Genomic DNA, 3,539 nt, shown 5'->3' with positions numbered 1-3,539 from the left:
CACCTTTTAAAAATTTCCATTTTTGGAAAAGGCTGGGGCTTAGAAGTCATTATGAAGGCACCCATTTCCAGAAGGGTAAGAATCAGAAAGTTGGCTAATTCGGGTCTCTGCCTTGTAGGAGTTCCGCAGTGTCTTTCAGTAGAGTGAAGCACCAGTATTTGTATGAGTGTTGAGGTTGTTTGGTGGTTGTTTGGGTAATGCAGGAGGAGAGAATTGGGAAACTGTTAACCACCACCCAAACAGGCTGTGGAGAAGAATGCCAGGAGACTTGACTATGATGGAGACAGGAGCACTGAGGTTGGAAAAGCGATATCTGGGTTCTCTGTAAGTTCTGATTTCTTCTGCTAGGATGAGTATAGAAACATGTTCTCTGGGGTGAAAGTGAAGCCTTGTGAAATTCATACGGGTGAAGCTGCTGAACTTTATGGCCTGAATATGGAGGTGGCGGTTGAAGCAAGTTTGGTTTGTAAATAGAAATACACATGTTCATATGTATGTGTGCACGTATGTGTTTGTGCATGTGTATGCTTTAGGACCCAGTCCTTGAATTAGCTGATTATTTCCTTCCCTCTCTATAGACATTGGTGACCTAGGTTTTGAGATACTTATGTAAGTGAATGGTTGAATTTGTTTGAGCATATTTAATTGCTTTCCTGAAGGGATTTGCTGGCTGTTTTGTTAAATGAAATTGAAGACAGTACTGTTGACCTTTCCAGGTGAGGAGGGAGTCAGATGTGTTTTGCACATGATGGAAACTGAAACGTGAGTACCAGGACCATATGGTGTTCCGAAACTTTTATCATAACTACAGTGAATAAATAAAGTGCTTGACAATTAGATTTAAAATTAAGCTTCATCCTCATTGCAAAATGTGGAGACAGTGCTTTGGGACAAGAGGAATAGATTAATTAGGATTCTTTTCTACCTCATGATGCACTATGTGAACAAAAAGCTGATTGGTATTACGTGAGGATTATCTTCATAAAGTTCAGAGTTGTATCTATGGGGAGAGATTTGAATTGCTGTTAATTGACAATTTGCTGAATTGGAAAGATCATATTACCTTAATACTTTAATGTATCATCTTTAAATGTGATTCTTTTTCTTTCTCTCTCTAAAGATTAGTTTCATGCCACTAAATAAAATTTAATCTTTCACTGTAATTTAAATAATAATAAGTGCTTATAAGCATATTATCCAGCTGATAGCTTGTTAAAATTTCCTCTGGGCTTGTTTTTTGTTTAGAAGTACTGATTTTGCCAGTTGTACAAGCATGAAATATTGTTTATCAAGCCTCATAAAACATTAAAGAGGAAATCAAGTTTGTGTGACTTTAGTGTCTCTTTTTCTCCTTATTTCAGTGGTTCGTACTCTTACCCTGAACTTGTAAAATCTACAAGCTTAATAAGATTCCATATTTTATAGGAACTAATGAATATTCGATGCCTTACCTGAAGAGTAAACTAAGAAAATGTGTTTCTCCATGAATCTTTACATAGAAAATGAACGATTTTCCCTGAATATTTCTCAATATATACAGCATTAGTATGTCTGTTTTTCTTCAAAGTAGAAAAAAAATTAGTGATTGCCTTTGGGTTTTGATCTTGCTCTATATTTAAGTATACACCTATTACATGCCCACTGTATTCTAGGCACTAAGCTCGAATGAAAAGTGGTTTCCAGTCTCATTCGAATGGAATAGGAGGCTCGTGCTTTGGAGTGGGTATACAGAACTTTTGCAGTTTGGTTTTATTCTACTTTCTGTCTATGTCCTTGGCACTAGAATGCCTGGACAACAGTTTGTTGTATCTGTGGTATTTATGGAATGAGTGAAACATGCAAAGAGAAGGCCCTGGCTGCCGTTCTGGCTTCTGTTCTACCCAGAGTATCCAGTATACAGAAGCAGCGTTTCTTACCGCAACGTGCGAAAAGACGTGGAATAGTTGGCTTGCCATATAAGGAAGTTGCCTTCAGTGGCCTTGTTCATTTTCGGTGTTTTTTAATACTTGCTTCTCTTATAATACATGTTACTGTTTCGTGAGGAGGCCTCAGTAGCTCCCTTAAGGGGAAAAAAGGAGGAGTACTTGAAGGAGCACTGTTTATACTTCAAGGGCAATAAAACCCATGTTTATGCACAAAGGGACCTTTCTACTTGTATGATAACCATTCTACAAGGCCCTTGAGTTCCTGTGAGGAAGGAAACGCCATAAGGAATGAAATCACAGAACCTTATTATGAAAATAGTAATGGTGGGATTTGGAAATTATACTCAGTTCTTTTCTTCTGAAAACAAATTGAGTATCACCAGAGAGTTGGTGCTAAGGCCCTGATTTTCGTATTTTAAAAAATTTTTGGCATAGTCTTTGGATTTATGCTGTCCTAATATTGTAGCCGCCAGCTATGAGTATTTAAGCTTAACTAAAATTAAGTAAAATGTAAAATTCAGTTTGTCTCTCGCACTAGCCACATTTTGAGTGCTCAGTAGCCACATGTGGCCAGTGGATACCTTATTAGACAAGGAAGATAGAGTGCAGAGAGTTTTATTGGACGGAAGAACAATGGTTATTCAGATATTTGCCTAGTGGGAATTCCAGGGAAGAAAGGCAAAACTGAAATCTGAAGAAGAAGAATTTTATACCAAGGGACTAGAGAGCAGTGCAAAAAAATTAACCACATCAAAACAATTTACTACATCAAAGCTCATTCTCATGACGTATTAGAACCTTAGGATAAAGGAAGTATCTACGCACTTTCCCGGATTAAAAAAAAAGTCACATGAAGGATCTTGGAATCAGAATGACATTGGATTTCTTAACAGCAACACATGAAGTTAGAAAACAGACTGAACATAGACTATTTTGAAAATAATTTTCCCTCAGAATTTTGAAGGTGTTCCTCCACTAATTATTAATTAAAGGTAGAATAACGATGTTTGGGCCGGGCGTGGTGGCTCACGCCTGTAATCCCAGCACTTTGGGAGTCCCAGGCAGGCGGATCACTTGAGGTCAGGAGTTCAAGACCAGCCTGGCCAACACGGTGAAACCTCGTTTCTACTAAAAATACTTTCACATGTCACTTCTAGGAAACTTGTGGAGAATATGTCCCACCAAAGTGAGGGAGTAAACCAAGAACGGGGGAGGTTTGGGATCTTGGAAACAGAAAGAAGCAGAAGGAATTCTCAAACAAAGGTGTTTTCAGGGCAGTGACTCTTGTAGTACAGACTAGAGCAGGAGACAAGAAATTTTAGGAGGAGGCCAGGCACGGTGGCTCACTCCTGTAATCCCAGCACTTTGGGAGTCCCAGGCAGGTGGATCACAAGATCAAGAGATTGAGACCATCCTGGCCAACATGGTAAAACCTCGTCTCTACTAAAAATACAAAAATTAGCTGGGCGTGGTGACACGTGCCTGTAGTCCCAGCTACTTGGGAGGCTGAGGTAGGAGAGTCGCTGGAACCCAGGAGGCAGAGCTTGCAGTGAGCCAAGATCACACCACTGCACTCCAGCCTGGCAACAGAGCAAGACTCCATCTCAAAAAAAA

General features: G+C 39.4%; 1 protein-coding gene across 3 annotated transcripts in view; it reads left to right on the top strand.

The window, feature by feature from the left end:
* The window catches only part of TBL1X (transducin beta like 1 X-linked), a 234,818-nt gene that overhangs the window by 63,778 nt on the left and 167,501 nt on the right, over nt 1-3,539 (top strand). The window lies entirely within an intron of this gene.

Source organism: Rhinopithecus bieti, unplaced genomic scaffold (genome assembly GCF_001698545.2).
Source record: "Rhinopithecus bieti isolate Rb0 unplaced genomic scaffold, ASM169854v2 scaffold_66091, whole genome shotgun sequence".
In the NCBI taxonomy this organism is placed as follows: Eukaryota; Metazoa; Chordata; class Mammalia; order Primates; family Cercopithecidae; genus Rhinopithecus; species Rhinopithecus bieti.
This window is presented reverse-complemented; position numbering and strand designations above follow the sequence as displayed.